Source organism: Macaca fascicularis, chromosome 9 (genome assembly GCF_037993035.2).
Source record: "Macaca fascicularis isolate 582-1 chromosome 9, T2T-MFA8v1.1".
NCBI classification, from domain to species: Eukaryota; Metazoa; Chordata; class Mammalia; order Primates; family Cercopithecidae; genus Macaca; species Macaca fascicularis.
Window position 1 is genome coordinate 32,858,678 of NC_088383.1, and position 26,651 is coordinate 32,885,328.

Sequence of the window (26,651 nt, forward strand, 5' to 3'; positions counted from 1 at the left end):
TGAATATCAAACATTCCAAGTTCTTTTATTATTATTTCACAATGTAGTCAGATAAAGATCTTTTAACGTGTCTCAATTTTACAAACTTTCCATTTTTTAAGTGCAGAGAATGCCTGTTTTTATGTTGTTGGTGGGTATCAAGGGCATGCCCTAAACGCATGCAAAGAAAACAATTGAGAAGTAAAAATTATGGAGCTGAGGAGATCACAGAAAAAATGTTAATTAAATACCTGGTTTTTATTTTTTCTTTACAAACACACAGACTACGACAGTGGTTCTAGCCCCAGGTCCAGAGGTGAGGGAAGGAACTCAGTCAGACAGCTCTACCAGGAAGTTTATCTGCAAATAGGAAAGTTATTTTACTGACATTTACAGATTATCAGAGCACATGTGTTGACTGTATGCTCTGGGTATGCAGAGGGTCTGGGTAGAGCTGTACACACCTTTTTGCTGAGTCCTCGTTGCTATCTAAGATGTAATATGTGGTCCTGAACATGGTTTGTTCTGTGACTCTAACAAGAAACCAGATTATGAGCTGGACCTTCTGGGCATAAGTCTAGAGCTGTGTTGTCCAGTAAGGTAGCGACTTGCCATATATAGTTATTTATATTTCGTTTTATTTTATTTTATTATTTTTATTTTTTTTTTGAGACGGAGTCTCGCTCTGTCGCTCAGGCTGGAGTGCAGTGATGACATCGGCTCACTGCAAACTCCGCCTTCCGGGTTCACGCCATTCTCCTGCCTCAGCCTCCAGAGTAGCTGGGACTACAGGTGCCCGCCACCATGCCCGGCTAATTTTTTGTATTTTTAGTAGAGACGGGGTTTCACCATGTTAGCCAGGATGGTCTTGATCTCCGGACCTTGTGATCCACCTGAGTCGGCCTTCCAAAGTGCTGAGATTACAAGCATGAACCACTGCGCCCGGCCTATACTTCATTTTAATGCAATGAAAACTTCAGTTTTCAATAGCCACATTTCAATTGGTCCGTAGTCACATATGATTGATTAGTGGCTCAGGTAGAGATTTCCGTCATCACCGGAAGTTCTGCGGACTGTGCTGGGTCCCTGGGACCGGTATTTGTGAACCAGCAGCAGGAATATCGCCTGGAAGCTTGGATGAAATGCTATATCTCAGCTGTGTCCAAACCTATTGAGAGAGACTCTGCTTTTTAATGACAATCCCAGGTGATTTATGTACCATTCAAGTGTAAGAAGCACTGTTCTAGACAATCGAGGTGTAAACCAAAAATAAAATTCTAAGCACCCCCCCAACCATCTGAACGGACTTCCTCCTCGGCCAGAACACTCTTAAAATTTAACCTGAAAAACTGTTTCAGGCCATGACAGGAAGTGGGTATCGGATGTGCCTCATTATACCTCTCTGGCAGTAACATCAACATAGACTTGAAGTCTGATAAGAAACATTTTACAACCTATTCTCTCTGAAGCCTACCACCTGAAGGCTTCCTCTGCAAATAAGAACTTTGGTCTCCACAATTCTTTATCTTAACCCAGACGTTTCCTTTCTATTGATCCCAGGTCTTTAGAGAAACTCACCCAATTGTTAACCAAAAAATGTTTAAATCTATCTATAGACTGGAGCCTCCCCCACCCCCTTGCACCCCACTCCCCACTCCTTGCTTCCAGTTGTCCTCCTTTCTGAACTACACCCATGTATTTCTTAAATGTATTGGATTGAAGTCTCATGCCTCCCTAAAATGTATAAAACCAAGCTGCACCCTTACCACCTCGGGTGCATGTTCTCAGGGCCTCCTGAGGGCTGTGTCATGGGTCATGGTCACTCCTATTTGGCTCAGCATAAATCTCCTCGAATATTCTACAGAGTTTGACTCTTTTCATCCATAGAGGAAGCATACCCTAAGGCTTAGAAGAAGGAAAGAACTGCATCCAGATTGGGCTATAGGTGCAGTTACTTCCTACAGAAATGCGTCTTTCCTATGGCTTCTTAAAACTGAGAAAAATATTAAATTATGAGAAAAGAAAAGAACTTTTATCTGAGGAACGCAGGTCCTTTTAATTATTGGGCCCAGAGAGGCATTAAAACGAGGCAGCAACTGTCGCAGAATTTTGCACCTTAGTTCAGTTGTAAATGGATTCTTTTCACACAACCAGGAACATTTAGGCACGAAGGCACATTAAAGGGTGAGTAGAGCAGGATTGTATTGGGTGAAGAGAAAAATGGAAAAAACAGCAAAGCGAGATAGAGTCCTGCCAACGGGCCCCCCACCTCACAGATTGAATCCCAGGCCACCACACAGGAACTGAAGAGGCCAGGCTCCTCCCATTGCCCATGGCTCCGCCCCTCCCCCCAGGGTGCATGTGGGCAGGCTCAGACAAGGTCCTGGGCAGGTTCCCTCATCTGCACAAAAGTATCTAATGTAAACGCTTGTGGGGCAGGTCGAAGATTCTCCGGGGATCTCTTTTTATATGCCCAGGCATTTGACTGTCTCACAATCATGCCCTACTCCCTGCTTTGAGCTACGTATTCATTTCTTGAAATGGCTTGCTATTGCCACAGGCAGCTATAAGTTAATCTAATAATGCCACATGGGACACCATAACCCACACCCTAATGCTTCACAGTGTATAGCTAATCAGTGTTATTTCTGTAAACCAATGGGAATTCCTGACCAACAACTTTGTCTTAGCCCACTCCCTGTCTCCCTCTTTTTGCCTTTAAAAATTCACTTGCAACTACTGCAAATTGGAGTGTATATTCAGGCAACTTAAATCTATGCTTCTGGGTTGCAGTCCTCAAATGTGGCCTGAGTAAGCTCTCTACTTATATTAGTTTTGCCTCGACTTCTCCCTTTTAAGTCAACTCTTACCTCTGGCTACAATTTAACAATCAGTGTCTGTACAACTGTTTGTGTTGACCAATGCCTTCTTTCTTGACCTGCTCATAAAAATAGCTAAACATTTATGAAGCCCTTACTTTGAGCCATGAACTGTTCTAGGTGCTTCATCCATTTTGATTCATTAATCCTCACAAGCAGCTCTACAGGTGGCTTCTATTAACTTTATTTTACAAATGAGGATTCTGAGACATAAAGACTGGAAAGAAGTTAAAGTGACAATGGAAGCAGGGCACAGTGTTTTGCACGTGTAATTTCAGCACTTTGGGAGGCTGAGGCAGGAGGATGGCTTGAGGCCAGGAGTTCGAGACAAGCCCGGGCCAAACAGTGAGATTCCATCTCTACAAGAAAAAAAAAAAAAGAGTCACAATGGCTGACTCCAACTCAGCAGTGCCTGGGCCATAGAGAAGTGTGAAAGGAAAATATTGAGGCCCCCAAATGACTAAGCTAAGGGAAAAGTCAGGCTGGGAATTGTTCAGGACAAACGTGCCTCCCGTTCTATTCAGTCATCCCTCTGCTCACTGAAATAGATGCATATTGCTTCCTTTGGAAAAGCTTATCAGAAGCTCAAACAATGCAACTGTTTGTCTCTCACCTACCTGTGACCTGGAAGCCCCCTCCCTGCTTTGAGTTGTCCCCACGGTCACACATGTCCATGTGAAGAGAGTCCACCAACAGGCTTTGTGTGAGCAACAAGGCTGTTTATTTCACCTGGGTGCAGGCGGGCTGAGTCCAAAAAAGGAGTCAGCAAAGGGTGGTGGGATTATCATTAGTTCTTACAGGTTTGGGATAGGCTTACAAAGTACCTTCTCAAGGGTGGGGGGCGGGGCGAGAATATTACAAAGTACCTTCTTAAGGGCAGGGGAGAATATATGTATCAGTTAGGGTGAGGCAGGAACAAATCACAGTGGTGGAATGTCATCAGTTAAGAGTATTTTCACTTCTTTTGTGGATCTTCAGTTGCTTCAGGCCATCTGGATGTATACGTGCAGGTCACAGGGGATATGATGGCTTAGCTTGGGCTCAGAGGTCTGACATTCCTGTCTTCATATAGTAATAAGAAAAACAAAATAAAATAGTGGTGAAGTGTTGGGGCGGTGAAAATTTTGGGGGGTGGTATGGAGAGATAATGGGCGATGTTTCTCAGGGCTGCTTCGAGTGGGATTAAGGGCAATGTGGGAACCCAGAGTGGGAGAGATTAAACTGAAGAAAGATTTTGGGGTAAGGGGTGATATTGTGGGGTTGTTAGAAGGAGCATTTGTCATATAAAATTATTGGTGATGGCCTGGGATGCAGTTTTTTTTGTTTGTTTGTTTTTTGTTTGTTTGTTTGTTTGTTTGAAATGACAGGCTTTTTATTTCTCAGGAACGGCCGAGATGACCTCCAGAGGTTTCCAACGAAGCCGAAGCCGTAACAATCCACCCTGCAGCTCTGTGACAGGGAGGAGGGCGAATCCAATCCATCATCTTACACCAGACTTCAGCCCTGCGGGAGCTGCTGCCGCCAAAGAAAGCCGGGACCTGGGCAGACTGCATCCCTCCCCCGTGTGGAGAACGTGACAGATGTGAAGGTTGGGCTGACAGACACACGGCCTGCAGCAGCCCAGCCAGTCCCACACAGCATCCAGCCAAGTCATTTAAAAAGGATTCAGGCCACAGCCTTTTTCTCAGGGAGGAGCAGCCAGCATGTGCCCCGCAGCTCACTGGGCCTGTCTAATCACACAGCAGTGGCAAAAGGAGTACCTGCCAGATGCTTCCTATCACTCTATTCTGTCTCCACGTCCACCTGAAGTTCACCCCGTTTCCCCAATGACTTAGAATGGCTTTGTGCTTAGTTTTAATTGTAGTTTGTGCTATTCTGTGAATTAACAATTCAAACAAAATAAGAAAGACACATTGTGAAACAGCAGAGGAGCCAGAGACTGTCTGCATTCCCCTCCTCATCACACACAAGTCATGCATCTACCAAAAAAAAAAAAAAAAAGTGGCCTCTGAGGCAGCACAGGTGTGACAGATGAGGAACCTGCAGCTCAGATTCAACAGGCACCTGCCAAGTCCACACTCAGGACTGTGTGACAGCCTCAACAATATGAGGTCCAGACACATTCACTGTGGAAGGCTCTGCCCACGCCAACAAAGCCGTCAGCTCTAGCAAAAGGGACACCACCTTCTTCCTCCACCACTTCTTACCTGGTAAGTCCGGGAATCAGGAAGACAAAAATAAGCCAAAAAAAAAAAAAAAGAGAGAGAGAGAGGCAGTCACTGTTATCAGCAGTACCCGCTGCACAGGTGGAAGCACCTCTGGTGCCACTTTCGAGACAAAACAAGATACAGCTGAAATATCTAATTGGAAAATATTGATCTTCTCCTTTCCCAAGGCATTGCTAAGGGTCCCACAGGAAGGCTGGTGGCACCAGGGAATAAATCCTGGAAGTGGTGCAACCACTCTGGGACCAGGCAGCTCCAGCCAGAGGCCTCAGTCCATGGCAGCCAGCTGCTCGATGGCACAGCGCACTTTCTTTGCAGTTTCCTCAAATTCTTTCTTCTTATGGTTGGTTTCCTTTGCAATTTTGTTCTTGGCTCTTTCTCTGTCCAGTTTCAAAAATTCACCGAGGGTTAATTCTTCAAACTGCTTCTTGACAGAAAGGAAAGCGCAATCGGATGAATGCTTTTTATGTTCCTCTATGGGGTCGTCATCTGGCTCCCAGCCTTCCAGCTCCTTGAAGCAGAAGAAACACTGGGCCAAGTCTGGCTTGTTCTCAGTGGGGCAGTGGATGAAGCCAGCCTCGGCCATCCGCTCCAGGGTGCAGGCGCAGCCCTCCAAGAAGGGCCAGTTCTTGAATGTAGAGATGCGGTGGTCCTTGAGAAAGGGCTGCCAGGCAGGGGGCAACGTCGGGGAACCCATGCCACTGCCGCCACCTCTGCCAACGGGTCCCACGATTCAATTCTGGGATGCAGTTTTTTATGAATTGAGAAATCAAAAGGAAGACACAAAGTCCGAATAAGAGAAGGAGAAAAACAGGTATTAAAGGACTAAGAATTGGGAGGACCCAGGACATCCAATTAGAGAGTGCCCAAGGGGGTTCAGCATAATTATTTGCTTGGTTAGCGAGTTTTGGGGCTCTATCCTTGAGTTTTTTTATGTTGTCATATACCAGGCCAGATTGATTTAGGTGAAAACAACACTCTTCATTTAAAAATATACAGAGTTGGCAAGGCGCGGTGGCTCACGCCTATAATCCCAGTACTTTGGGAGGCCGAGGCAGGCGGATCACGAGGTCAAGAGATGGAGACCATCCTGGCTAACATGGTGAAACCCCATCTCTACTAAAAATACATAAAATTAGCCGGGCTTGGTGGCGGCGCCTGTAGTCCCAGCTGCTTGGGAGGCTGAGGCAGGAGAATGGCGTGAACCTGGGAGGCAGAGCTTGCAGTGAGCCGAGATCGCGCCACTGTATTCTAGCCTGGGTGACAGAGCGAGACTCTGTTTCAAAAAAAAAAAATATATATATATATATATTTATATACATATATATATATACACACACACACACACACACACAGAGTCCTCCTTTTTCAGCAGTGTGTTGAGGCCTCAGGGATTTTGGAGGAAATAGAAATGCAAAGCCAGCAATTGTTTGTTAAAGAAAGATTAGAAATGGCTAGGAAGAGTGAGTGAGATTGATAGTGTGGTGGAGATAGCTGGGGAGAGGTAGAGGGTGGCATAAGAACAGAAATGAGAATAAGAATGAGTATAAAAGTGAAGAATAGGACTTCATCAGGGAGAGAGTGTTGGAGTGTGTCCTGTCAGCAAAGATCATCTATCCACTCCAAGAGGGAGTCAAGAGTGGAGGATTGGGGACAGATATTCACAATGGAAAGGAAATGAGAGGTTTTAAGAGGGAGGCTAACAGCTTGTAACCTACATGGAAGAGGTTATGAAATGACGACAGAATAGAATGGGCCTGTGAGGATGTAAGCAGATTTTTCCCTTGGTCCAAGAACAATTTGCCTTGTGTGGGAAGAGATTGATAGGTGGAAACTCCAGTAGGAGAGTAAATAGCAGTGACCAATGAGAAGAAGAAAAACTGTCATGAGGGACAGAAGTTGGAACACTAGCTGCTTCTTTAGCTACCTTATCAGCATAAGTGTTGCCCTGAGCGATGGGATCTGATGCCTTTTGATGGCCCTTGCAGTGAATGACTCCAGCTTCCTTTGGAAGTAAAGCGATTTTAAGAAGAGTTTTTATTAAAGAGGCAAAAATGATGGAGGACCCTAGCATAGTAAGGAAATTTATTTCTGCCCATATAACAGCATGGTGGTGCAGGATATGGAAGGCATATTTAGAGTTAGTATAAATATTGATGCATAGTCCCTTTGCAAGAGTGAGGGCCCGAGTTAAGGCAATGAGTTTGGCTTGCTGAGAGGTAGTGGAGGGGGCAGAGCAGTAGCCTCAATGATAGATGTGGAAGATACTACAGCATAGCGTGCCTTTGCTGGTGAGTGGCGATTAGGCCTGGTGGAACTGCCATCAATAAACCAAGTGTGATCAGGGTGAGGAACAGGAAAGAAGGAAATATGGGGAAATGGAGGATGATGAATCAGAGAGATACAGTCATGGGGGTCAGGTGTGGTATCCGGAATAATGTGGGAGGCCAGATTGAAGTCTGGGCCAGGAACAATGGTAATTGTGGGAGACTCAGCAAAGACTGAGTATAGCTGAAGGAGCTGGGGGGGCAGAAAGTATATGCGTCAAGTGTGAGGAGGAAAATAGATTTTGAAAGTTATGGGAACTGTAGAGAGTAAGTGGAGCATAGCTTGTGATTTTGAGGGCCTCTGGAAGTATTAAGGCAGCGGCAGCCACCGCACACAGACATGAGGGCTAGGCTAAAACAGTAAGGTCAAGTTGTTTTGACAGAAAGGCTACAGCACGCAGTCCCGGCTCTTGTGTAAGAATTCTGACCGCACAGCCCTGTACTTTGGCTGTGTGTAATGAAAAGGGTTGGGATGAGTTAGGGAGAGCTAGTGCGGGAGCAGCTTTTAGGGCTATGTTTTAAGGAATGGAAAGGGGAGTGAGGAAAGGATTTAGGATTTATGGGGTCAGCTAGATTTATCTAGAACAGAATGGGTTGTGGAGGGAGGTATTAAGGATAGGAGAGTATATGGGTTTGGCACTGTGGGGTGGATAGGCCAGACAATTTTGTTGATAAGGCACAGATCCTGAACTAACCTATAAGACTTGTCTGGTTTTTCGACAGGTAAAATGGAATTGTAAGGAGAGTGTATAGGCTTTAAAAGGCCATGCTGTAACAGGTGAGTGATAACAGGCTTTAATCCTTTTAAAGTGTGCTATAGGATGGGATATTGACATTGAGTGGGGTAAGGGTGACTAGGTTTTAATGGGATGGTAAGGGATGCATGATCAGTCACTAAGGAAGGAGTAGAGGTGTCCTATACTTGTGGATTAAGGTGGGGAGATACAAGGAGAGGATGTGAAGGAGGCTTTGAACTGGGGGAAAAGGTGGCAATGAGGTGTGGCTGTAGCCCAGGAATAATCAGGGAAGCAGATAATTTGGTTAAAATGTCTCAGCCTAATAAGGGACTGGGCAGGTGGGGATAACTAAAAAAGAGTGCATAAAAGAATGTTGTCCAAGTTGGCACCAGAGTTGGGGAGTTTTAAGGGGTTTTGAAGCTTGGCCATCAATACTCACAACAGTTATGGAGGCAAGGGAAACAGGCCCTTGAAAAGAAGGTAATGTGGAGTGGGTAGCCTCCATAATGATTAAGAAGGGCATGGACTTACCCTCCACTGTAAGAGTTACCCAAAGTGTCTGTGATGGTCCAAGAAGCTTCCGAGGCGATGGGGCAGCATCAGTCTTCAGCTGCTAAGTCGAGAAGATCTGCAAAGGAGTCAGTCAGAGAGCCCTGGGCCAGAGCTCCAGGGGCTCTGGGAGTGGCCGCCGGGTTGGACAGTCTGATTTCCAGTGGGGTCCCACACAGATGGGACATGGCTTAGGAGGAATCCCAGGCTGCAGGCATTCCTTGGCCTAGTGACCAGATTTCCAGCACTTGAAGCAATATCCTTGGGGAGGCGGTCCTGGAGGAATGCCTGGCCTCTGCGGTTCAGACATTTTGAGGTTCTTGTGTGCTGGAGATGTGACTGGGGTTTCTCTCACAGTGGAGGCAAGTTAATTGCAACTCAGAAATATGTTGCTACTTGACTGCCTCTTCTCTATTATTGTACACCTTGAAGGCGAGCTTAATTAGGTCCTGTTGCGGGGCCAGAATCTAATTTTTGGCGCTTTTTCTAATGTTGGGAGCGGATTGGATAATAAAATGCATATTGAGAATAAGATGGCCTTCCTCTGGGGTCTAGGACAGTAAAGTGTCTAAGGGTTGTTGCCAAATGGGCCATGAACTGGGCTGGGTTTTTATATTTGATGAAAAACAGCCTAAATGCTAACTGATTTGGGAGAGGTCAGATAAAGAAAAAAGGAGCGTTAACCTTGACTATGCCTTTAGCTCCAGCCACCTCTTTAAGAGGAAATTGTTGGGCAGGTGGGGGAGGGCTAGTCGCAGAACGAAACTGTAAGCCAGACCAGGTGTTAGGAGGGGAGGTGATAGAAGGATTACAGGGTGGGGGAGCAAAGGCTGAGGAAGAATTGGGACCTGGCTTGGCCTGGCAAGGAGCAGCCTGGGGAGAAGGGGAGAGGTCAGATGATTCCGTAGAAAAGAAGGATTCAAAGGACTCAGAGCTTGGGGTGGAAACTGAAGGAACAGACAGGAAAGAAGAAAGATTTGGGACGAGTTGCACTGGGAGCAGAGACTAGGGAGGGACCGATGTGTAAAAGAATGCCTAGACGTCAGATACCTCAGACCATTTGCCCATTTTTCAACAAACATTATCTAGATCTTGTAGGATAGACAAATCGAAAGTGCCATTCTCTGGCCACTTAGAACTACTGTCGAGTTTGTATTGGGGCCAAGCGGTATTGCAGAAGAAAATAAGGCGTTTAAGTTCTAGGTCAGGTGTGAGTTGAAGAGATTTTAAGTTCTTGAGAATACAGGCTAAGGGAGAAGAAGGGGGAATGGTGGGCGGTAGGTTGCCCATAGTGAAGGAGGTAAGTTTAAAGAGAAAGGTAGAGACACGGAGAAGAGGGTGGGTGAGCAGCCCTGGGCTGCAATGTGGGTGAGCAGCCAAAGCAGGCATCCCTGCAATTGACTTGCCACCAAGGGAATGTGGGTGAATGATGGAGGCAGACGTCCCCACGGTGATCAGACACCAATGAAATGTGGGTGAATAATCAGGCAGACATCCCCGCAGTGATTAAACACCAAAGGAAGACTGTCTTCCTGAGTCGGTGACCAGCGCCGGAGCTTTGGGTCCATGGATAAAATGTGTCTCCTTTGTCTCTACTAGAGAGGAAAAAGAACTGGAATTGGAAAGGCAGGGAGATTGAAGGGTAGCGAGAGAGGCTGGAGAAGAGTGAAAAGACCGCTTACCTGATTCGAAATTGGTGAGATGTTCCTTGGGCTGGTTGGTCTGAGGACCCAAGGTCATAGGTGGATCTCCTCACGGAGTGAGGGCGACGACAGGAGATGACAGGGGACTGGTCTCCCTAAGTGTCATGCGCGTCCGTGTGAAGAGACTACCAAACAGGCTTTGTGTGAGCAATAAAGCTTTTTAATCACCTGGGTGAAGGCGGGCTGAGTCCAAAAAGAGTCAGAGAAGGGAGATAGGGGTGGGGCCGTTTTATAGGATTTGGGTAGGTAAAGGAAAATTACAGTCAAAGGGGAGTTGTTCGCTGGTGGGCAGGGGTGGGGGTCACAAGGTGCTCAGTGGGGGAGCTTTTTGAGCCAGGATGATCCAGGAAAAGGAATTTCACAAGATAATGTCATCACTTAAGGCAAGGACCAGCCATTTTCACTTCTTTTGTGGTGGAATGTCATCAGTTAAGGCAGGGGCAGGGCATTTTCACTTCTTTTGTGATTCTTCAGTTACTTCGGCCATCTGGGCGTATAAGTGCAAGTCACAGGGGGTGCAAGTCACAGGGGATGCGATGGCTTGGCTTGGGCTCAGAGGCCTGACACTAAGGAGTCCTCCTGTCCCAGGTCTTCAGCACCAAATGTCACGTGCGTCCGTGTGAAGAGAGTCCACCAACAGGCTTTGTGTGAGTAACAAGGCTGTTTATTTCACCTGGATGCAGGCGGGCTGAGCCCGAAAAAGGAGTCAGCAAAGGGTGGTGGGATTATTATTAGTTCTTATAGGTTTGGGATAGGCTTACAAAGTACCTTCTCAAGGGCGGGGGGAGAATATTACAAAGTACCTTCTTAAGGGCAGGGGAGAACATATGTATCAGTTAGGGTGGGGCAGGAACAAATCACAATGGTGGAATGTCATCAGTTAAGGCTATTTTCACTTCTTTTGTGGATATTCAGTTGCTTCAGGCCATCTGGATGTATACATGCAGATCACAGGGGATATGATGGCTTAGCTTGGGCTCAGAGGCCTGACACCCACCTTTTCGGACAAACCAATGTACTTATTACATATATTGATTTGATGTCTCATGTCTCCCTAAATGTGTAAAACCAAGCTGTGCCCCGACCACCTTGGGCACATGTCATCAGGACCTCCTGAGGCTGTGTCACAGTGTGTGTCCTTAGCTTTGGCAAATAAACCTCCTAAAAGGAGAGAGACTTGTCTCATCATTTTTCTTGACTGACGGAAGCCACGCAAGACCATCTCTGCAGGCTGCTGGAAGACTATGTTCCTGGAAGACTCCTGGAAGACTATGGCTTTGGGGGCTTCTCACCAGGTGCAAAAAAAAAAAAGCACATTCACGTTTTACAGTGTGTTAAGGATCTCTCCTGTGTCGTGTGCTCCTCCTGGTTCCACCTGACTCCCTAAGAGGCTCCACGGGTTGAATTTGCCGGCCTATTTCGAGGGATGGCCTTGCAGAGCTCTTCGTTTCCTTCCTATTTGTCTCCTTTAACTCAGCCTGTTGCTCAACTCTTTCCCCAAATCCCCAGGAAGAACCCAAGGAAGAGAAGAAAAAGAGCTGCCAGTTAAAGTCACGCCAAATTCCCAAGGCAACCTGTCCCGCCACCCGCCCCCCCACTCCCGCCGCCCCCTGCTCCCCACCCGGAAGGCAGTCCTGCCCAGCCCCACAGCAGGAGAATCAGCTGTTTCCTGCCCAACCTCAGTGGCTCAGGCTGAGTCATCCTTTTCCCTGCCTGCGCCAAGGCATGGCTCCTCCAATCCCTTACAAAATGCTTCCACCCCAAAATGCTCAGCCAGCCTGTTAAGGGCTGGAGAGCCAACTCATTCAGTGTCTCCTTTGAATTTCATGAATTAAAAATGACTGCACTTATCCCAAAGTGCCACTGACAGATCTGAGATGAACCCTGTTGGCCTTTGGCAGAAACCAAACTGCCCACATGCATTAAGTCCAGCAGGAGGGCTGGGGGTTGGCCAGGGCCTGGCCTCTCCGATGACTAAAGAGACATGTAAGCAAAGTCAGCTGTGGTCAGCATGAGTCTTTTTTTGAGATGGGATCTCACTCTGTCGCCCAGGCTGGAGTACAAAGGCGCAACTAGGGCTCACTGCAACCTCCATCTCCTGGGCTCAAACAGTCCTCCCATCTCAGTCTCCCAAGTAGCTGGGACTACAGGCATGTGCCACCATGCTCAGCTAATTTTTTTTTTTTTTTTTTTTGTAGAGATGGCGTTTTGCCACGTTGGCCAGGCTGGTCTCAAACTCCTGGCCTCAAGTGATCCACCTACTTCAGCCTCCCAAAGTGCTTGGATTACAGACTTGAGCTGCCACACCCAGCCAGCATCAGTCTTGCTTGTTTATTCAAAATGTAGGTATGGGGTGTCTTGTTATGAACCCAGAAGGATCTGAGAGAGGACTCACTCAATTTATTTATTTATTTATTTTATTTATTTATTTTTTTGAGACGGAGTCTCACTCTGCCGCCCAGGCTGGAGTGCAGTAGCCGGATCTCAGCTCACTGCAAGCTCCGGCTCCCAGGTTCACGCCATTCTCCTGCCTCAACCTCTCGAGTAGCTGGGACTACAGGCGCCCGCCACCGCGCCTGGCTAGTTTTTTGTATTTTTTAGTAGAGACGGGGTTTCACCGTGTTAGCCAGGATGGTCTCGATCTCCTGACCTCGTGATCCGCCCGTCTCGGCCTCCCAAAGTGCTGGGATTACAGGCTTGAGCCACCGCGCCCGGCCGGACTCACTCAATTTAGAAATTTTATCTTGCCAAGGTTAAGGACACACCCATGACAAAGCCTCAGGGGGTCCTGGTGACATGTGCCCAACGCAGTTGGGAGCATAGCTTGCTTTTATACATTTGATGGAGACATGAGCCATTAATCAATACGTGTAAGATGTGTATGGGTTCCATCTGGAAGGGAGAGACAACTTAAAGATGGAGCAGCTTGCAGGTCATAGATGGATTTAAAAATGTTCCATTTGGCAATTGGTTGAAAAAGTTATTATTAATGGAAAGGAATGTTTGGGTTATAAAAAGGGGTTGTGGACAAAGGTTTTATCATGCAGAAGAAGCCTCTGGGTAGTAGGCTTCAGAGAGAATAGATTATAAATGTTTCTTATCAGACTTAAGGTCTGTGTTGATGTTAACGTTGGTCAGCTTTTCCTGAATTCCAAAGAGAGGAGGGGATCATGAGGCATGTCCAATGCCTCTTCCATCATGGCCTGAACTAGCTTTTGTCAGGTTAACTTTCAAATGTCGTTGGCTGAAAGGAGGGGTCCATTCAGATGGTTGGTGGGCCTTAGAATTTTATTTTTGGTTTGCACTGTGACACATTGCTCAGAACCAACATGGCACACCACCAAGAACACCTTTTGCCAGCACTCCGCTTGGCTGGTTTTAAGGTGCTAAATTCTGGAAAGGTAGAGATTGTGTCTGTGTACCCCCATAGGTGACCAGCAGAGAGCCCTGCATGCAGTAGGTGCTCAATTGATGCTTATTAAGAGAAGAGATACAAATGAATGGGGATTCTAATGATTCCTATTACAACTCAATAGCTAACAAGAGCTTCATAATACTTGGTAGCTCTTTATACTCCTTCTCCAGTAAACTTAATTTCAGATCATCAGTGCTTATGCAAGTCCTGTTTGATAACTGGGAAGGCTGAAGTTGATGAGGTAATGAGTTGGCTTCCACTCAATATGACAGAATAAAATTCAGTCTTCCTTGTTGGCACCTTAAAGCTTTATTGTTTAGGAGGAGCAGAGATATAAGAGGAAAATGAATGTCATAACCGGTCACTTGGGCTGGCTGATTCAAGCTTATCTGAAGGTGATGTGAGACAAGAAAATTGCGTTTGTTTCTGTGGCTGCAGAATTTTTTCAGGGGCAGATGCACAGCCAAGGTGCAGGGCCTCTGGGGTCCTTAGGGACGGCTGTGTTTTTCATGAGAAGCCTGGAAAGGAAGAAGGACTGGGAAGTGGGGGTGAAATGAACAAATGAAAGTAGGAAGCCACCCTGTGATGGGCACGTGCCGGGGCTGGCCTCCATGCCTTCCTCTCTGTCGGGAGGCACAGACGTCCCGGAGCCCCAGACAAGAGCACTTATCTTAAATATTTCCCAATATCTTCACACTCATGGAAACAGAGGAAATGTTTCAAGGAGGAGACGGTGACATCATGCTCACTTTTGCGTGTAGCTCCAAGTTGTGCTGCGCCCTTTATTGTCAGTCTGCAAACTCCCACGCTTAATTTTTCCCTTCAAGCCAGGGAGGTGGAGTAAATGGAATCCTCTATGTCCAGATAGCACTCTGATTCTCTCTCTCTCTCTCTCTCTTTTGCTGTTTGTTTGTTTGTTTGTTTGTTTTTTGAGATGGCGTCTCGCTCTGTCCCCCAGGCTGGAGTGCAGTGGCACAACCTCCACCTCCCGAGTTCAAGAGATTCTCCTGCCTCAGCCTCCCGAGTAGCTGGGATTACAGGTGCCCACCACCACGCCCAGCTAATTTTGAATTTTTAGTAGAGATGGGGTTTCTACTGGACTGATTGTCTCTTTTTTTTTCTTTTTAAGACACAGAAACTCACTCTGCCACCTGAGCTGGAGTGCAGTGACACAATCATAGCTCACTGCAGCCTCAAACTCTTGGGCTCAAACTCCATAGCTCACTACCTCAGCCTCCCAAGTAGCTGGGACTACAGGAACGCACTACCATACCCAGCTAATTTTTATATTTTTTTTTTGGTAGAGAAGGGGTCTCTCTTTATTGCCCAGGCTGGTCTTGAACTCCTGGTCATCCTCTTGCCTTGGCCTCCCAAAATGCTAAGATTATAGGCGTGAGCCACCATGCCAAGCTAGGACTCTGATTCTTAAATGGCTACATTAGTGAATCACTATTTTTGGAGAGTCATTGGTTAGCAGGTCATTATGCACAAATTTTGCAAAAACTCACCTGGAGAAAACCACTCACACTGTGGCCTTAAGCATTGGTGTCATCAGCACATAGCCCAGAGGGACCAGCTGTGAGTAAAGCCCATGACAAGGGAACTTTCCATCTCAGGGGGAAGTTAGGGCTTTGCATGATGGCCTATGGATGACCCACAACTTTTATCTTCATTAATTAAAAGCAGTAAGAGTTTAAATTATGATAGTAGTAATAGTAATTATACATAGCCTTTTATTTTTTCAAAGCCCTGAGATATTGCAGCATTCCCCTCCTTTAGCCCCAGGAATAATCTATTCCTTCCTCTGTGTCCTTATTTAGAGCTTATCTCTCGGTGGCATGAAAGAGACCCAGCACACTAAACTAGAAGTCCTGAGTTTGAATCCTGATCAATCACTTATTAGTTAGAGGGCCTAAAATATTCACTCAAAATATTTTATTCTCTGAACCTTGGTTTACTAATCCGTAAACTAAAGATAATCATAAAATGTATCTCAAAGAATCATTGTGAGGGTTATATGAGGTATCAAGTAAGAAGTCAGGCTTTACCATATCCTAATGGATCAATCAACATGTCTCAACTGGAACTGGCTTCATGCCGGTGATGGGACAGGACTTACTCATCTTTGTATCCCTGGCACCCAGCAAGTGCCCAGCCCATAATAGGTGTTGAATAAATGTTATTGAATCAATGAATGAATGAGCCTTGTAACTCATGACACTACTAGGGCAACTAGTCTGGGCAGTGTTGTCAAGAGCTCTGCTGAGCAGGCGAGGGCTGAACTGCCAGGGGGTTGGAGTAGCCGATTAGCACAGCAAGCTAAAATGAAAGTGAGAATCTTGGCCAGGTGCAGTGGTTCACCCACAGCCTCGAACTCTCGGGCTCAAGTGATCCTCCCACCTCAGTCTCCCAAGTAGCTGGAACTATAGGAATGTACCACCAATACCTGGCTAATTTTTGTATTGTTTATAGAGATGGGGTCTTCTTATGTTGCTGATCTTGAACTTCTGGCGATCCTCCTGCCTTGGCCTCCCAAAGTGTTGGGATTACAGGCGTGAGCCACTGTGCCAGGCTAGAACTCTGATTCTTTTTTTTTTTGAGACGGAGTTTCACTCTTGTTGCCTAGGAGTGCAATGGCATGATCTCGGCTCACTGCAGCCTCCACGTCCCAGGTTCAAGCTATTCTCCTGCCTCAGCCTCCCAAGTACCTGAGATTACAGGCATGCGCCACCATGCCCAACTAGTTTTGTATTTTTAGTAGAGACGGGGTTTCTCCATGTTGGTCAGGCTGGTCTTGAACTCCTGGCCTCAGGTGATCCACTTGCCTCGGTCTCCTGAAGTGCTGAAATTACAGGTGTGAGCCACTGCGCCCAGCCAGAACTCTGATTCTTTTTTTTTTTTTTTTTTTTTTTTGAGACGGAGTCTCGCGCTGTCACCCAGGCTGGAGTGCAGTGGCCGGATCTCAGCTCACTGCAAGCTCCGCCTCCCGGGTTCACGCCATTCTCCTGCCTCCGCCTCCCAAGTAGCTGGGACTACAGGCGTCCGCCACCTCGGCCGGCTAGTTTTTTGTATTTTTTAGTAGAGACGGGGTTTCACCGTGTTAACCAGGATGGTCTCGATCTCCTGACCTCGTGATCCGCCCGTCTCGGCCTCCCAAAGTGCTGGGATTACAGGCTTGAGCCACCGCGCCCGGCCCAGAACTCTGATTCTTAAATGGCCTCATTAAAGAACCAGCATTTTTGAGAGGCATTGCATTCATGGGGTCATTGTGCACTCATGCTTTAGGACATTAAGCTGGGCACGGTGGTTCATGCCTAGAAATCCCAGCCTTTTGAGAGGCCAAGACAGGAGGATGGCTTGAGGCCAGAGGTTTTAGACCAGCCCGGGCAACATAGTGAGACCTCATCTCTACTAAACATAAAAATAAATAAATAAATTAGCTGGGTGTAGTGGTGACAGGGCTTGGCAGTTCCGTGCTTCAGGACATCATCTGGTCAAAAATATTTCCTTTGGCCAGGTGCAGTGGCTCATGCCTGTGATCCCAGGACCTTGAGAGTGTGAGACAAGAAGACTCCCTGAGGCCAGGAGTTCAAGACCAGACTGGGCAGCATAGCAAGACTCTGCCTCTACCCAAAAAATTTAAAAATTAGCCAGGTGTGGTGACAAGCACCTGTAGTCCCAGCTACTCAGGAGGCTGAGATGGGAGGGTCACTTGAGCCCAGGGGGTTGAGGTTGCAGTGAGCTGTGATTGTGCCAGTGCACTCCAGCCTGGGTCATAGAGCAAGACCTTGTCAAATAAATAAATAAACCAAATAAAGCGAGAGCCCACCCTTTATTCACTTACCACAATAGTGTAAGCAAGATGCTAAGTGGAAGAAAACACCAGCGCCCCTGGTTCCATCTCCCACTGTGGAACAGCATAGAGTATTGGCTTGTGCACTGTGTCAGTGCGGAGACAGCACACAGGTGAGGCGTCTCGCTGCTGAGGGAGCCCAGAGCAAAGGGCTCCTGCAGTTTTATGGTCCTGGGGGACTAGGGTGGAGACAGGGAATCAGGGACAAAGACTCTGAGTGGAAAAATACTGAATACCGTCAGGGTAGACAAGAAGTTTCTTCATGGTTTTCCTCTCTCCCCTGATAAGAGGTCTTGGCCTGAGGAAGGGGCACCTGGGCTAAGAATGACAGCTATGTGTAGGAGCACGGCTGGCCAGCGGGGCCTGAGCCCTCGACTGCAGCTCCCTTTGCAGACTGCAATGCCCTGGCTGTGCACCACACCTGGTGTGGGGAGGACAGCTTTTCCCAGGGAGGCCTGCCAGGTAAAGCCTAGGTAACTGCCTAGGGTTGGGCCAGAAAAAAAAACCACACATAGGTATTTGACCAGGAGCCAGACTCCTCCAGGACGCTACGTCTGACAGATAAAGTAGCCAGAGACGGACTTACTTACTTACTTACTTAATTAATTTATTTATTTAGGAGGGGACAGGGTCTTGCTCTGTTGCCCAGACCAGAGTACAGTAGCATAATCATTGTTTACTACAACCTTGAACTCCTGGGCTCGAGCAATCCTCCCATCTCAGCCTCCTGAGCAGCTGGGACCACAGGCACATGCCACCTAGCCCAGCTAATAAAAAAAAACTTTTTGTACAGACGGGGGCTCTCTATGTTGCCCAGGCTGGTCTTGAACTCCTGACCACAAGGGATTTTCCCTGCCTCAGCCTCCCAAACTGTTGGGATTACAGGTGTAAGCCACCGTAGCCTCCCAGAGTAGACCAGTCAGAGACTTTACATGACTTGTCTAAGTTTCTTCATTTTGGTGGCTGCAGAGCTGGGACCAGAATAAAGCTTTTTGGGCTCTACCCTGGTTATATCACACTGGGCTCTAAGTGGCTACATGAACAGTTGTAGCCTCAGATATGAAAGGAAGTTGCTCTTTTGCTTTGAGAGGTTGTCCAACACTGGCCAGCCAGAGTGAACTGCCAATTTCCGAAGCCTGTTGTGGGAGGCAGAATTTCAATCCCATGACCTGGACGTGCCTACCTGATGTAGGGCCCACAGAAATTGTGGGATAATAAATGGGTGTTGTTTTAAGCCACTGACTTGGCAGTCATTTGCCATGGTAGCAACAGAAAAACAAATATGCATGTCCAAAAGCGCAGCATAAGCTCCATCCTGCCCTTTCCTCCTCACCATCCTGTCACGACCACTCTCAGACCTGGCCACCATTCCCACCATCAATTGTCCCTTTTGCTTCCTCTGTGAAAACTGTTCTTTTAATGCCCAGTCCAGACATTCCTCAGTGCAGCTCCAAGTTCATATTAAGCTGCCAGATTAGGAAGGCATTGGGCCCATTCTCTGACGTCAGGATGCCTGATGATGGCATCCCATCCCTTCTGTCTGTGAGATACCCTGTGGAAAACTCTCAGATCAAGGAACTAGTGTTGCCAGGTAAGATACAGGATGCCCAGTTAAATATGAATTTCAGGCTGAGTGCAGTGGCTCACGTCTGTAATTCCAGCACTTTGGGAGGCCAAGGCGGGAGGATGGCCTGAGGTCAGGAGTTTGAGACCAGCCTGGCCAACACAGTGAAACCCCATCTCTACTAAAAATACAAAAATTAGTTGGACATGGTGGTAGGTGCCCATAATCCCAGCTACTCCAGAGGCTGAGGCAGGAGAATCGCTTGAACCCAGAAGGCGGAGGTTGCAGTGAGCCAAGATCATGCCATGGCACTCCAGCCTGGGCAACAGAGTGAGACTGTCTCAAAAAAATAAATATATAAAAAAGCAATGGAGAAACAAATGATTTATTAGTGTGTCCCAAATATTGCAGGGGACATACTTACACTAAAAATGTTTCATTTTTTTCAAGACTGATAATCCTAAAGGGAGCAGATATTAAAACTAGAGTATTCTAGAGCAAGTAAAACTTACCAGGAAAGTAGTAAGTCATGACCTAAATTTGATCTAGCCTCCCCTTTCTGGGATAAGTGCCCTTTTGTTCCTGCCACCACCAAATCTGATATCAGAAAAGGATCTTCGGTCAGATGCTTACACTTCAGTGGGGATTTTTTTGTCAGCAGCGAGTGCCTGCATCTTTAAACCTGTATTCTTTTTTCCTTATTTTTATAGTCTTAGGGCCTACAAGTGCAGGTTTCTTACATGCATCTATTATGTCGTGGTAAAGCCAGGGCTTTCAGGGTGCCTATTACCCAAATAGATTGCACCCAATAGGTAATTTTCAGCCCTCACCTCCTCCCACTCTCCCATGTTTTATAGTCTCCAGTGTCTATTATTCCACGCTGTGTGTCCACGTGCACCCATTGATTCAACCTATAGTCTTTCTTTCTTTTTTTTTTTTGAGATGGAGTCTTGCTCTGTCGCCCAGGCTGGAATGCAGTGGCATGATTTCGGCTCTCTGCAACCTCCGCCTCCTGAGTTCAAGCTATGCTCCTGCCTCAGTCTCCCAAGTAGCTGGGATTACAAGTGCCTGCCACCATGCCCGGCTAATTTTTGTATTTTTGTGAGACTGAGTTGAACTATGTTGGCCAGGCTGGTCTCCTGACCTCAAGTGATTCCCCCCGCCTCGGCCTCTCAAAGTGCTGGGATTGCAGGTGTGAGCTACCACACCTAGCCTCCTTTTATTTTTTTTTAATTTAGGGGATAGAAGTGCAGATTTCTTACAAGCATATATTGCATAGTGGTGAAGTCTGGGCTTTTGGTGAACCCATTACTTGAATTGTGAACATTGTACCCAATAGGCAAATTTTCAACCCTCACCCTTTCCCACCTTCCCACCCTTTGGAGTCTCCAGTGTCTAATATTCCACCTGTATGTCCACAGGTACCCAGTGCTTAGCGCCCACTTTTAAGTGAGAATGTGCACTATTTGACTTTCTATTTCTGAGTGATTTCACTTAGGATAATGGCCTCCAGTTCCATTCACGGTGCTGTAAATGTCATGAGTTCGTTCCTTTTTATGTCTGAGTAGTATTCCATAGTGTATACATGCCACAGTTTCTTTATCCTGTGTTGACGGACACTTAGGTTGACGTCATATTTTTGCTACTGTGAATAGTGCTGCCATAAACATGTGAGTGTGGGTGGGTAGATTCTTTTTGATACAATGATTTATTTACTTTTGAGTAGATACCCAGTAGTGGGATTGTTGAAGCAATGGTAAAGACTTTTTGAATCTTAATATTGTTATGTTTAATATCACTTGATCCTGTCAGTTTCATTCTGGAGAGGATGAACCTCACAGAACTGACATGGCCTGGTACTCCCATGCTTCAGGACATTGTCTGCTCAAGAATGTCCCCTTTGGTTAGGTGCGGTGGCTCATGCTGGTAATCCTAGCACTTTGAGAGGCCGACATGGGAAGATCGCTTGAGGCCAGGAGTTTGAGGCCAGCCTGGGCAAAGTAGGGAGACCTTGTTTCTATAGAAAACTTAAAAATAAATTAGCTGATTGTGGTGGTACCTGCCTGTAGTTCCACCTACTCAGGAGGCTGAGGTGGGAGGATCACTTGACTCTGGGAGGTTTTTTTTTTTTTTTTTGAGATAGAGTCTTGCCCTGTCGTCCAGGCTGGAGTGCAGTGGCATAATCTTGGTTCACTGCAACCTCTGCCTCCCAGGTTCAAGCGATCCTCCTGCCTCAGCCCCCCTAGTAGCTGGGATTGCAGGCATGTGCCACCATGCCCGGCTAATTTTTGTGTTTTTGGTAGAGATGGGGTTTCACCACATTGGCCAGGCTGGTCTCGAACTCCTGACCTCAGGTGATCCACCCACCTCAGCCTCCCAAAGTGCTGGGATTACAGGCATGAGCCACTGCGCCCGCCCGTTAACTCTGGGAGGTTGAGGTTGCAGTGTGAGTTGTGCTCACACCATTGCACTCCAGCCTGGGCAACAGAGCAAGACCCTGTCTCAAAAAAAAAAAAAATGTTCCCTTGGGGCCTCAGATAAATTCCACCCACCCACCTCCCCACCCCCTGCCGAGGAGCTGCCTCTCTGGCCTCTGTCTGAGGCTCCCTTTTCAGCAGGTGGGGTGCTCACCCCTGAATAGGATACCAGGAGACAAGTTTTGTCCAGCACCTCTGATACAGCGCTCTCTTGTGTGTTTGGTGACAAGTGAATCAGGTTTCCATTTAAAACACTAATGCCAAAAGGGAGAGAGAGAAAAAAAATAACAGGCCCGGATGACTTTGGAGGATGATTCTTTGTCTTGATTCTGAAGGCCAGAATGGAAAGTTGGCAACTCATCCTGAAAGACGAGAGTGCTACAGGCAGCTGCGTAGCTAAGAGATAAAAACTACCAACGGGAGCAGCTCATCTAACCTGAACCGTAGTGGAGAAGGGACGGACAGGCGAGTGCTCCATTTGAATCTAGGTCTCAGCCTCCCAGGGTGGGATCGTGTTGCCCAATCGTGACGTCATTCAAATCATTCCCACGCCTGTGGCCCATTTTTGAAATTACTTCACAATGGACGCAGAAGCCAAATTTGAAATAAATGACTCCATGACTCAGACTGTTAATCTCTGTTTTGACAACCAACAAGAAGTCATTGGGAACTTTAACTTATATTTGGTAGGGAACATCACAACTTCATGCAAAGGTCTCTTTAACTTATCCTCCCACCCCAAGAAAGTGTCAATTGTGTACAGGCAAGAAAGCAGATTCCCTTGTGTTTGGTGACAATAGCCAGGCTTCCTCTTCAGCAGAAAGCCTTGGGGAAGAAGTTAAGAATGCAGCCTTTGGAGTCAGGCCTGTGCTTGCACATGAATCTATACCCCACTGTCCTCCTCTGTAGGTGGCAATAATAATATCACTCACTTCCTAGGATTGTTGTGATGATGCAATGAGATCAAAAGTTTTAGTAAGATATCCTGTAGCCACACAACAAATGCAGGCAATTTTGATGTATGCTTGTATTTGTAAACACAGAGTGTCAGAGAGAAACAAAACCAAAAAAAAAACAAAAATGAAGAGAAGTCCGGCCGGGCGCAGTGGCTCATGCCTGTAATCCCAACACTCTGGGAGGCCGAGGCGGCCGGATCACGAGGTCAGGAGATCGAGACCATCCTGGCTAACACAGTGAAACCCCGTCTCTACTAAAAAATACAAAAAATTAGCTAGCCGTGGTGGCAGGCGCCTGTAGTCCCAGCTACTTGGGAAACTGAGGCAGGAGAATGGCGTAAACCCGGGAGGCGGAGGTTGCAGTGAGCCGAGATCGTACCACTGCACTCCAGCCTGGGCGACAGAGCGAGACTCCGTCTCAAAAAAAAAAAAAAAAAAAATGAAGAGAAGTCCTTGGTCCTGCTGGTTATTGTTTTTATTTCTTGTAGGTGAGGTGCTTATTAGCTACCTGTCAACAATAACGCCCTGCACACCTGGGAGATTTGAGGAAGCATGCAGAACCGTCCCACTAAGTCTTTTTTGTTGTTGTTGTTTTTATTTATTTATTTAGAGACGGAGTCTCACTCTGTTGCCCTGGCTAGAGTACAGTAGCATGATCTCAGCTCACTACAACCTCCACCTCCCAGGTTCAGACGATTCTCCTGCCTCAGCCTCCCAAGCAGCTGGGATTACAGCTGTGCGCCACCAAGCCCGACTAATTTTTGTGTTTGTTTGTTTGTTTTTTAATATTAGAGACGGGGTTTTACCATGTTGGCCAGGTTGGTCTCAAACTCCTGACCTCAAGTGGATCCACTGGCCTCAGCCTCCCAAAGTGCTGGGATTATAGGCATGAGCCACCATGCCCAGCCATTGTTGTTTTTTAGAGACAGAGTTGCTGTGTACCCAGGCTGGACTCAAACTCCTGGGATCAAGTGATCCTCTCCCTCAGCCTCCCAAGTATCTGGGACTACAGGCACACGCCACTGCGCCCAGCTTACCAAGTCACTTAACAGGAGTATTGCTGGCTAGAGACAGCACAGCCTAGCCTCCTCACCGAGGGCTGTGGGATCTGCGTGCAGAAGCATTTTCCTTCTCTGATACAAGTTGCTGTGAGAAGCAAAAATTAAACTCCGACTAACACCAGATGATGACCTTCAAAATGTTCTCTTGAATGACAGAAAGCTTGTGCGACATCCCATCCTTTTCTTCGATTTATTCCTGCTGTTGTTTTTCTGACTCCTTGTCTGATTTCTGAGTTGGCTCCCTCATTCAGCCTTACCTTATCTGAAATGGATCCATGAAGTAAAAACAATTTCTTGTGGTTTTTACCTTGTTTTACCTCTAACTAGAAGTAAAATCACTCATGTTTACCATCTGCCTACAACCTGCTGGGGGTTCTGAATTCAACACAGGAATCTGAATTTTCACAAAAGCTTTTCAAAGTTTCAGAAGCTCTTTTGACTCTTATTTCGAATGCATCCTGGAAGCTGTGTTAGTTCACCCACAGGACCTGAAATGGCTTTGCCCAGGAGATATGATTGGCCAACTCTGCTGCTTCCCCTCTCATTTCTCTTATTTACTCTCCTGTCTCTCTCTCTCTCTTTTTTTTTTCCTTTTTTTTTTTGAAGCAGGGTCTCATTTGGTCGCCCAGGCTGGAGTGCAGTGGTGAAGGTTCACTGCAGCCTCGATCTCCCTGACTCAAGAGATCCTCCCATCTCAATCCCGCAAGTGGCTGGGACTATGGGTATGCGCCACCATGCCTGGCTACTTTTTATATTTCTTGTAGAGAAGGGGTTTCACCATGTTGGCCAGGTTGGTCTCGAACTCCTGGCCTCAAGCAGTCCTTCCGCCTTGGCCTCCCAAAGTGCTGGGAAGGTATAGGCGTGAGCCACTGCTCATGGCCTTATGGGATGTTTTATGTTCTTTTGTGATCTTTCTCTCCTTTTAAAATCCTAACATTTTTGTACAATTATGTTCATAGCAACATTATTCACAATAGATAAAATGTGGAAGCAACCCAAGTGTCCATCCATGGATGAATGGCTAAGCAAAATGTGATATATCCATGCAATGAAATATTACTCAGCCTTGAAAAGGAAGGCAATTCTGTCACATGCTACTACATGAATGAAGTTTGAGGACATTATGCTAAGTGAAATAAGCCAGTCACAAAAAAACAAATGCCATATGATTCCATTTGTATGAGGGACTCTCATCATTCTCTCACTTCTGTAATCCCTGCAGGACACTGGTGGCTCTGGAGTGGACTCCTAGTGTATTTGCTGGCCAACATCCCTTCCTTCTTCTATTACAGCATTTCCTTACCAATTCTATTTGGTGGGTGGAGCAAGGGGAAGGGCTGTCACTCACAACACTCCATCTCCAGGCCATAGTGATTGGCCCAGGGATAGGCATGTGACCGAGCCAGGCAAACTGGGGTGTTCTCCAACTTGTGGAGACATTTGGAGGTCTCCAACGTTACATTTGGATGTTAGGAAGGGTAGAGAGACTCTCTTGTTCTTGGATCTTAAGCTCTAAGATTGCTAATCCTTAGTCATGTTCCTTGGAGGAGGCTTGGCTGCTGCAGCATAAAATGAAACGAGTCCACAGACAGAAGCAAAACTAAGCGATGAAGTTAATGTGTATTAATAAATTTCTGGTTAAAGTGGTTGGATTCAGGTTTCTGCCACTTGCAACTAAAAAAGTCCTGATTAAGATATAACCTCGGCTTATGCCTGTAATCCCAGCACTTTGGGAGTCCGAGTGGGCAGATCATGAGGTCAGGAGTTCGAAACCAGCCTGGCCAATATAGTGAAACCCCATCTCTACTAAAAATACGAATTAACCGGGTGTGGTGGCGCATGCCTGTAATCCCAGCTACTCTGGGAGGCTGAAGCAGGAGAATTATTTGAACCCGGGAGGCAGACGTTGTAGTGAGCCAAAATTGCGCCATTGCACTCCAGCCCGGGCAACAAGAGCAAAACTCCATATCAAAAAAAAAAAAAAAAAGGCCGGGCGCGGTGGCTCAAGCCTGTAATCCCAGCACTTTGGGAGGCCGAGACGGGTGGATCACGAGGTCAGGAGATCGAGACCAACCTGGTGAACATGGTGAAACCCCGTCTCTACTAAAAAATACAAAAAACTAGCCGGGCGAGGTGGTGGCGCCTGTAGTCCCAGCTACTCGGGAGGCTGAGGCAGGAGAATGGCGTGAACCCGGGAGGCGGAGCTTGCAGTGAGCTGAGATCCGGCCACTGCAACTCCAGCCCGGGAGACAGAGCGAGACTCCGTCTCAAAAAAAAAAAAAAAAAAGAGATATAACCTCAATTTTAGGAACATCTACTGCCTTCCATTCATATTTTAACGAGGTATACTACATTCACGTTATTTAAAAAATCTTTATTTAAAAATAATTATACATTCTTAGGAAGTTGTAAAGGTAGTATAGAGAAGTCTGTGTAGCCTTCACCCAATTTCCTTCAATAACTACATCTTTTGTAACTATAGTACACTATCAAAAACAGGAAATTAACATTGGGACAATGTGTGTGTGTGTGTGCGTGTGTGCGTGTGTGTGTGTAGTTCTCTGTCATTTTACCACATCAGATTCATGTAACTAGCATTGTAATCAAAACAGAACTTTTCCATTACTACAAAAATGTCACTTGTACTACTCATTATCATAGTCTACTAGTGTCAACATTTTACTAGTTTGAATGAAATGTACAAACCTCACCTCCCTTTACATTCTTTTAACCTCCCCATTATAGGATAATTGTCTTAACTATTTCCTCTGCATGCATTGAAACCACATCTGACATTGTTATAATTTTCGCTTCAACTATCAAACACAATTTAGAAAACTCCAGAAGAGAAGGAAAGTCTATTGCATTGACTCCTATTTTTACTTTTGTTGTTATTGTTTTCTTTTCTGATATTCCAGTCTTTTTT

General features: G+C 46.5%; 1 pseudogene; it reads right to left on the minus strand.

The window, feature by feature from the left end:
• Positions 1–4,218: 4,218 nt before the first annotated feature.
• Positions 4,219–8,981, minus strand: LOC102133017 (baculoviral IAP repeat-containing protein 5 pseudogene; annotated as a pseudogene).
• Between the last annotated feature and the right edge of the window lie 17,670 nt (positions 8,982–26,651).